This window comes from Scyliorhinus canicula, unplaced genomic scaffold, assembly GCF_902713615.1.
Source record: "Scyliorhinus canicula unplaced genomic scaffold, sScyCan1.1, whole genome shotgun sequence".
In the NCBI taxonomy this organism is placed as follows: domain Eukaryota; kingdom Metazoa; phylum Chordata; class Chondrichthyes; order Carcharhiniformes; family Scyliorhinidae; genus Scyliorhinus; species Scyliorhinus canicula.
The window spans coordinates 378106-387784 of NW_024055441.1; the positions used below are offsets into that span (position 1 = coordinate 378106).

Genomic DNA, 9679 nt, shown 5'->3' on the forward strand with positions numbered 1-9679 from the left:
GGAAAGTCAGGTGTGATTGGCTTTTGTAAGGATATTCTGTGGATCGAGGGGACTGAAGCTCAGGTTGGGTGTGAAAATCAGTAGACTAGAAGATACTGACCCTGAGAAAAAGTCTGCAAGACATTTTGGTGATAGCACTAAAATCTTGCATCCATCACTGGTAAAAGGGGCTAAAGAATAAATCATCCTCAGAGTAAGGCGGATTGTGCGGACATTTTCTGGAAAATAGGGACGCTTATATTCAGAAACCAATAATCAATCGACCCTTAACTAGAGCAGGAAGATAGTGCCTTGGTCAGCCTTGGATAGGGCCCAGAAAGGGTACTTATCCTTAATTTCAGAGTGCACCTGAAAGGGACAACCAGGAACAGAACTAAAAATCCGAAAATGGCAATTAGGGTAATTCTCATGCCCTGGGATACGGTCAAGAGAAATGTAGAAATGAAAAGGGAATGGAAGAAATTAAAAGAGCAAAAGAAATCCTGGACAAGCGATATGTATCCAGACGGAGATATCTCCCTCTTTGTTAGAGTGCCAAAAGCCCTGCAATATACAGATTCAGTCAGGGTCCTTAAAGCACTTTGTCAGTTTGCATTTGAAAAGCGAGCTGAATCACTAATCGTATTTGGACACAGACAGAAGCATGCAGCTGCTCAAGTGGGCAAAGTGTGTTCCAAACTGATTAAAATCATTGACGGAGTAAACAGGACAGAAATAATACAGATCCATAGTAAACACAAAATTAACTCTGAAGTGGTAGGCAAATATATAAAACAACTGCAGAAAAATGAACCATTAGAAATGGAAAGTGACGAGGAATCAGGCCTAGAATCAGATAGCCGAGAGAATTCGGACTCCTGTGAAAATTTCCCAACGGGATACAATTTTCCATACCCAGATCCAAGTCTGTTTCAGGAAGAAAATTGGCCTCAGCAATCTGCCACACATAAGAGAGAAGCGTTTATCGATCATTTCGTTGAACCACAAGAAAGTGAAGAGGAACAAGGCATAGTTGGGATTATGGCGCCTTATGTGATGGGACAGGAAGAGTTATCATCCTCATCCGAGAATGAGGAAATAGTCAAACCAAAGAGAGGAATAGGGAATAGAAAAAATTCTAAACCATTAGAAATAGGGGATTATAGCGATCACTGGAAACACCAACAACCTTCCACTTATCAACCAGTAAATAAGGATGTACCGTATTATATTTATAATCCAGAAGCAGAAATGGTACACCATAGAGATCAGGAAGGATGGGAAAGAGAGGTTACAGCTAGGGGACTTAAAATAGGAGAAATATTAGGCGGAAGTCAACAAATTGATTCTACGAAATTACTGGAATTACCAAACGTTACCCCCAAAGCTAAAATTTGGCAAATGAGCAAAGGGTATGACAGTTTCGGAAGAGCCATGAGTAGGGTAAGGAACAGCACAGAAACACAAGGCCAGATAATAGCAGCACTAAGACCACAGGAAAGGATACAGAATCGTCCAAGACCCCAAAAAACTGCTCCTACTCCAATGGATAGGGCAAGTTATGCTCCACGAGATAGCCAGGTACCAAGTGCAAGGTTTGAAGAATATATAGAATCGGTGGAAGAGTTTGCACAACATAGTACCCCCTATTTTGAGGAAGAACCGGTACGACGACGGATACATTTCTCCGAATATAGGGACCCAGATAGAGGTGCCCCTTTGAGAACACCATGCCCCAGAAGTGAGAAAATAGTTCAGTCATTTACACCAGGTCCAGAGGAAGGACAGGGAGGCATGATACCGTATAAAATAGTAGCAGCCGTAATGAAGACAGCAGGCCCAAAGAAACATGGGGAGAGTAAAATTGAGTATTCACAGAGGTTAAAACAGTTAGCGAAGAAAATGGGGGCATCAGGAGAATCCACCAAATTGATTGATTTACATACAGTGGGAGAAATAGTTACAGGCGAAGTCTCAGATTTAATAAGTGAGTTAGATTTGGGAAATGAGAGAGCTAATTTAATGAAAGAGATGACAGAGGCAGCATATGCAGGGGAACACCTCACACCATATATCGACCGAATATATGAGGTTAATAAGGAAGAGGGGGTCGATGTAGTCAGATTCCTGAGGGAATTAGGACCCAAGATTCCAGGAGGAAAAAGCCTCTCAATAATACTGTTAACGACCTCTAGAAGAGAAATAGGAAGAGAACTGGTTAAATTTGATTTGGCAGGCAAAGCATTTAAGGATAAGCACACAAAAGGGGAACAAAAAAGAGCAGCTGCCCAGAATAATGTTTCAACACAAAATGCTCAGATTAGACCACCAAACCGGCAGATACCTGACAAATCGGAACAAAATCCAGCACAACCAGCAATGCCACAACATGGGTATAATTTGCGGTCACAAGGGCCACCTCCACCACAAAATCTAGATTATTTACCAAGGGAACAATTCCTAGCCCTCAGCCAGGAGGAAAGAGACAGATTCATTGAGGATAGGAGAAGAAGAGCAGCTGGTCAGGGGAGGATTGAGCAAGGTAGATATCAACCACCAGAAGGGTATCCGGGACGCTCGCGAGGGGGATCCCGAGGAAGAGGCAGAGGAGGCCCCGGTATATAGTGACAGGATTCGGCTTCTCCCCTTAAACAGGCTATACAAAATCTAACCACAGAAACAGACAAAGGAGAATTAGTAGTAGTGTACAAGGGGGTAAGATTTATAGTGGACACAGGGGCTGAGATGTCAATGATAAGGGAAGAAGCGGGAAATCCGACAGGAAAGAAATACATAGTAGAAGGAGCATTAGGGAATAAGGATATTAGGCCAGAAGTTAGATTGGGAGAATTACTGGCAATATCAGGAACTGCTAATCTGATGGCAGGGAAAGATTTAATAAAAATAGATACTGGAAAAATAAGGATATTAAAACCAATTGATAACATGGAGGAAATAAGGAAACAGAAAGAGAAAAGTATTTTAAATGACGAAGCTTGGAAGAAGATGGAAGAAGTACTGATGGGAGCAAACCTAGCGATAGGTAAGAATGACACAGGTTTGCTTAGCCAGCAATTTCAACACACAATTCACGGGGGACAACACAGACCTCAAAAACAGTATCCTTTGCCTAGAGGAGCTAAGAGCGAGCTGGAGATAATAATCAAGGAATTGGAGCAGCAGGGGATTATTCAAGGGGTCACATATGCCTCAACAAATAGTCCACTTCAGGTAGTAAGAAAACCAGATGGTACATTTAGAATGGTAACAAATTACAAAGCTTTAAATAAAGTCACAAAGAAGGACAAGAGATATTTAATAAATCCACAAGCTACCTTAGAGCAAGTCGCGGGAAAAACTTACTTAACTAGTATAGATTTGGCGAATGGATTCTGGAGTGTTCCATTAGACCCAGACAGCAGGGAGAAAACAGCATTCACCTTTGGAACTAAGCATTATGTATATTGTAGACTTCCACAGGGATATGTTAATTCTCCAAATCACTTTCAGGCAATAATCAGGGAGCTGATTCAAGATGATTTGGCCTTAGTATATATCGATGATATATTAATTGGAGATGACGATCAGGACAAACATGTGGAAAGAGTGGCCAGGATCATTAAGACACTTGGTGAAGCAGGCTTTAAAATAGGGCTAAAGAAATGTCAAATTGGGAGAAGCGAAGTCAACTATTTGGGTTATTCAGTATCGAAGGAAGGTAGAGAGGCCAGTATTGAAATGAGGAAGAAGATAGCTGAAATTACTGCGCCGGTTTCGAAAAAAGGGGTTCAAAAAATAATGGGAATGTTGGGATATCTAAGGCCAGTAGTGAAGGACTTCAGTCTCTATGCTAAAGCCATTTATCAAACCTTGAAGGGGGATTTTATTTGGACCAGCGAGGCCCAGAGAGGGTTAGATCAGTTAAAGGCAGCAATTGCGATATCGGGGTCATTAGTTGGGAGACAAGAAGAGGATGACTTAAGCATTAAATTAGACATATATAAAAATGGATATGGTATGGTACTTGCTAATCTTAGCAATCAGACACCTATCAAACATCTGACAGGAAACTGGTCGAGAGCTGAACAAAAGTTTTCAAACATCGAGAAATGTCTAGCAGCTATAACAAAGAGAATAGCAGAGATAGAAAACTTGTCGGGTGGTAAGAAAATTTATGTCACCACTGAGTTTTTGGAGTTAAAGGAGCTAACCAAGAGACAGATTTGCCAGCAAGGCGCGAATACAGCTCGATGGGAAAGATGGGAAACCATTCTTCTAAACCCTGACTTAATGTTTGTTCATAACATTCAAAAGGGACAGAAACTTGATGAGCCAGTTAGTAAAACGGAGTTGGTGAATGCTTGGGTATTATACACTGATGGTAGTAAAGTCAAGAAGGACGAAGAACAAGCCAGATGGGCATTCATTTTAAAAAATTCAGGAAACATAGTAGTGGAGGAACAGGGAATAATCATTGGATCAGCTCAGACAGCAGAGGTAGAGGGAGTATTGCAAGGGTTAAAGGAGTGTCACCAGCGAAAGCTGCAGGAAGTTACCGTTGTAACCGATAGCTTTTTCGTGCAGCAAGGATTGGAGAAAGATTTGGAGTTTTGGAAACTAAACGGTTGGACGAACGGTAGAAATAAACTACTGGAACAGAAAGAACAGTGGGAAGAGATAGATAAAATTTTAGCCGATATGGAGATCCAGACAATTCATCAAAAAGCACACACAAAAGGAATTGGGGAACTGTGTAAGGGGAATCAGGAAGTGGATGAATTAGCCAGACTTAGGACAATAATCTTGGGGACTCTTGGGAACTCAGCAGCCGACCATCAAATGATAATTAAGCAAGTACATGAAGCCACAGGACATGGGGGTCATGTTGTAGTCTCAAGGGAGTTGAAGAAGTTGGGACTTAAAATAGCCTATTGGAGACAACATTTAACTGCAGTAAGGAGAAAATGTGAGAGATGTATGGCCTGTGGAGGACAGAGAGGAAATAAAACATATGGGAGCATAAAAACTGAGAAACCAATGCAGGAATGGTCATTAGATTATGCAGGACCACTTTTTCCCAGAAGCAGCAAAGGTAATTTGTATTTTTTAGTCAAAGCTGATAGCTGCACGGGAGAAATTGACCTTAGAGCAACCAGCAAAGCAAATGGAGCCACAACCAAAAGGGTATTGGCAGAAATGATGACCTCCAGAGGTAGACCAGAATCGATCCGAATGGACAACGCGCCACACTTTAGAAACAATACTGTTATTAACTTTTGTGCTGACAGAGGAATAACAATCAATTGGGCCGTGAAATATGCACCTGAGAGTAATGGAATGGCTGAGAGGTCTGTAAGAAAAGTAAAGGATTGGATCATAAAGAATCAGAATAATAAAGGCTGGGATAAAGACATTGAAAGAATAGTATTTGATCTTAATAGCAACCTTGGAACCTCTGTCCCCCAGGGACAAGGAGACCCAAGTGAATCTGGGAATTATCAAGTAGGAGACGAAGTTTGGGTGAAGTTACCAACTAAGACTGCGGGGAAAATCATTCGCGAGACTGTAAAATGTAAAGACAAGATTCTGGGTACACATACAATTGAATTAGAGAAGCATGGTGTCTGGAGCAAAAGAAATTGTGTCACGCTTGAAACACACGACCCAGTGAGCATCAGAGGAGTTTGAGATTCTTCGAATCTCACTCAGGGGTGCAATGACAGAAGGAGGCTTGACTACATCAAGGATATGGAATATAAACCAGTTCAAAAAGAAATGATGGCAAAAGGAATCCGGAAGTCCTGGAGAGGGCACTTCTGGGATAATCCGAATTAAAGAATAGGGCCCTCTCCACCCTTGATCTGTTCATTTGCTTTTTCAGGTGGAAAAAATTAATAACAAACCAGGTCGCAAGAAGGAAGAGAACTACACTCCAATAACAAACCAGTTCGCGAGAAGGAAGAGAACTACACTCCAGAGAAGAATCTGTTCGACAGGATTGGGGGGAAACTAATGATATAATTGGCTACAAATTTGAGGGAATTAAATGCAAATTAGAATATCAAATTATAACTGGACAGTGAAACCCCCGGTCAGACATCTCTAACTGGACATTAGTTGATGGATGATCTGTGGTCTCCATGGGGTATGTACTACGCAGTGGAATCATTAAGGTCTCGGCAGCAGATAGCAGCGACTGACGAGGAACCCCAATATGATCAATGATAATAGGTTAAGAATTTCAGTAGCTTGATACTACGGCGGGAAAATTGTTACCAATGCAACAAAACAATATTGCATTGAAGAGCTATAATCGTTGATAAGAAATTTTTTTTTATTTTCATGTAAATTGATAGGGACTGTTGTATATATATGAGAAGGGGGGTATGTGTGTCGTTAAATAACTTGATCCGCATTTCTAAACTGTGAATGTTTTAATAGAGGGTTAGTTAGTATGTAATAATGGTTGTTCCAAAAGCCAAGAAGCGATGTTTCGATATTGATATTAAATTGTTAACAGTTGAAAATATGTAAAGTGTAACACGCAGTCTATTGGTTAGGTAATGAATAAGGTGTTAAGATAAGATAAAAATTTTACTATGTATAGAACAATAGGGAGAAATTGTTTGGGAAGAAAAAAAAAAGAGACGGTTCAATGCGGTTTTGTAAATGCTGAAATGAAAAATATACACGTTGTCAGAAAGATGTTCTCTCATGTAAACCAGGGGTTGGCAGACTTACATGATTCACGACAATGTTAGACATTAATGGGGAAGTTAGGAATACAAGCAGGATCAATTGAACATTTTAAATTAATAAGACTAGGGGATCAGTGGGGGGTAAAAGATATCACAATTACCACATTCCAATCAGAAATGGAAAACAAGACTCGTATTGACACTGGTCTATGATATGCATACAAATGACAATGATCAGGGATGTAGGTTAGTACAATTGGATGGGGGGACAATAAACCAAATTATAGTAATGTTTCAAATGTCAAGACGGGGTGTTCTGGAAAATACAGAATGTGTCATTTGAAACATAGAGGTCTGCCAACATCTGATCGGGGAGAGTGCAGGGAAAGATCCCACAAGAGGTTGGTGGCAGCTGAAGGGCACAGAAACTGTGGGCAGCAATTTCAGTCTATCAGAATGGTTATTACAACCTGCAGCAGGAGAAAGGCAAAAGAAAAAAAGTTTTAAAAAATCTCTTTGTGTTGTTGGAAAATTGTGATGGACTGCCCCTTTAAGACCCGAAGTCCGATCCTTATCAGAGGTCCCGATCAGAACAGCTGAAACAAAGAAACCAGCGTGGACTTCAGACTCCTCCCCTTTTTCTCCCCACGAGGCAAGAAGCAAGAACAAAGACACCAGCAGCAGAACACCAGCGGCACCCGAAGAAGCAAGAAGGACAGCAGGAGCAGCAGCAGGAGAGAAGCGGCCCAACGGCAGACCAGACCAGACCAGACCAGAAGGAAGACGGCCCAGCAGCAGGAGCAGCAGCCACTGAAGACAGAAGAGGAGAAAAGAGAAAACTGCACCAGGAGAGATGACCAGGAGGCTTGAAAGTGAAAGAGAGAGAGAGAGAGTCTGAAGGCCTCACCAACCAACCAGACAACATCAAAAAGTAAATAATGTTTTTAATTTAATGAGATAAAAAAGAGTATGTTAATAATAAAATAATTTAACCTGAAAAAGTGGTTATTAGCTTACTTCACTTCCTTAAGAACGCAGGACCCGGGACATCAATGCCATTAAGGGGTAAGTAAGTAAAATTTTTCAGTGAAGGTAGGAGTTATACCGGGGGATAACTTGAAAGGAGAGTTTGACCCGAATAGCACTCTCAGAGGCCTGTACTGGAGTCAGGGAGGGAGTTCCCTGGTCGCCGTTTTTAGAATATTGGCCCTTAAGGTTCTTTGGTATAAAGGGAATTCTAAAACATATAGGTGAATTTAGAAAAACACACTCTTCCCACTTCACCACATGTTTATTTCCATCAACGTATTTTCACTGCTTCCATTGATATGTCTTCCTCTCCCATTGCCTCCCCCTCCCCATTCCACTAGCCAATCCCATCCCTCTTGGGATATCCGCCCCTTGTTCTTCATTTTCCTCTGCCATTAACACATTCTAATCTTCTAATCGCCTCTGTCAGCACCGTTCTTAACTTTGATTAGAAGCATTTACATTCCCTTTTTCTTTCGGCCCAACATATTTTTGTTATTCTCCACCCATCGCTGGCCGTCTGTCGAGGCCCAATGCTTCACGCTCCCCTCTCCCCCCCCACCCACCCTCCACTTCCCCCACACACTCCGCCAGTCTACACCTGACCAAAGATCCAGTTGTCCAGCTTCGACAAAGAGTCACCCAGACTCGAATCGACACTTGCCATCTCTCTCCACAGAGGCTGTCAGACCTGCTGAGACTGTCCTGTGTTTTCTGTTTTTGTTTCCCATTGACGCATCCGCAGTAAGTTGCTTTTATTTAGACATTTTTGAAATGGTGATTAAATATGTTCATCTGCATTTGTAATCCCAATAGATTCTGTGGTGGATGATCAAAATGCTAATATCCGAATTGTGGCAAAATAGAAAAGGCTTTTCTTCCCCTGCCGTCTAGAAAATTCAGCATTTCTGACTTTGTTGCAGGAATTGTAATACCTTAAGCGAGACCTGTGCGAGATTGAGGAAGAAAGGTATTTTGTGTAAACATTCGTCACACGAAATGAGAAGCACGGGACGTTTCTGCCCGGTTTCATACCGGGGACTTTTCGCGTGTTAGGCGAATGTGATAACCACTACACTACAGAAACTGCTGAAAACTTTACATTAGTGGACGTGTGTAATGTTCAACCTCAATGTGGTGTTGCAGCTTCTAACGGTTCCGCTGAGAGGCCATGTAACTTATTGCAAGAAGCCGTTTCTTTAAAACTGATGTCTCAACCTATGAAAGCATCAGATATTGAACTTTGCTGAACTGGAGATAAGTTATGTTTTGCTTGAAGTTACAAAGAGAGGGCAGGGATTTTATAAGTAACCACAGCTGATACGAGAATTGATGATGGCCTGCTGAATTTGCTCTGCATGAAGAACTAGCTGTCCAACCCACTGAACTAAAGAGGACGCCAAAACTCGGACCTACGAACCAGCCAGGAGTCGAACCTTAAATCTTCTGATTCGTAGTCAGACGCGTTATCCATTGCGCCACTGGTCGACAGCAGTTTCAAGCGTTTGCTATTCGTCGATGATGAAGACCAGTTACGATATTGAGGTAACATTTAGCAACAGACTAAACTGGAAGCACCAGATGTTTCTGCCAGGTTTCGAACCTGGGAACCATTCGCGTGTAAAGCGAATGCGATAACCACTACACTACAGAAACCGCTGGCAACGCAGATTCCAACGGACCTGTGTCATCTTTAAGTCAGCTGCCTTGTTGCAGCTTCGCATAGTTCGGCTGAGAGGCCATGTCGCTTCTTATAAGAATACGTCTGTTTCTTCAAACCAGATGTCTAAACTTACAAGCCAGAACCTTAAAAGAAGAACCTATATTGAACTGAAGCATTTGTTCAGCAAATCTCTAACGGCGAATTGCTCTCTTCTATTATTAATGCAGCATTCTTAAATCCTACAGAAAAAAGCAACCGACTTGAAACAATATTTGTTTCCTTATTCAATGCTTGAGGCGAGTTTAAGAAT

General features: G+C 41.7%; 2 non-coding genes across 2 annotated transcripts; both read right to left on the reverse strand.

Moving 5' to 3' along the window:
- Positions 1 to 8720: 8720 nt before the first annotated feature.
- On the reverse strand, positions 8721 to 8793 carry trnav-aac. Its single transcript has one exon. It is a non-coding gene; the product is annotated as a tRNA-Val (tRNA).
- Positions 8794 to 9288: 495 nt separating this feature from the next.
- On the reverse strand, positions 9289 to 9362 carry trnav-uac. Its single transcript has one exon. It is a non-coding gene; the product is annotated as a tRNA-Val (tRNA).
- Between the last annotated feature and the right edge of the window lie 317 nt (positions 9363 to 9679).